The following is a 275-nucleotide window of genomic DNA, read 5'->3' as shown; positions in this document are numbered from 1 at the left end:
ACCAAGCCTCTCTCGAACCCTTTTTCCAAAAGAAAGGTACTTAGTCTATCATACCAAACTCTAGGAGCTTGCTTGAGACCATAGAGTGCCTTTTTAAGTTTATAAATGTGGTTCGAATATTTAAAATTTTCAAAACCAAGCGGTTGGTCAACATAAACTTCTTCTTGAAAGTAACCGTTCAAGAAGGCGCTTTTTACGTCCATCTGAAATAATTTGAAATTCATAATAGATGCAAAGGAAAGAAGCATCCTGATGGCCTCTAATCTGGCTACAGG

Source organism: Lupinus angustifolius, unplaced genomic scaffold (genome assembly GCF_001865875.1).
Source record: "Lupinus angustifolius cultivar Tanjil unplaced genomic scaffold, LupAngTanjil_v1.0 Scaffold_519, whole genome shotgun sequence".
Lineage (NCBI taxonomy): Eukaryota > Viridiplantae > Streptophyta > Magnoliopsida > Fabales > Fabaceae > Lupinus > Lupinus angustifolius.
Note: the sequence above shows the minus strand (reverse complement) of the source record.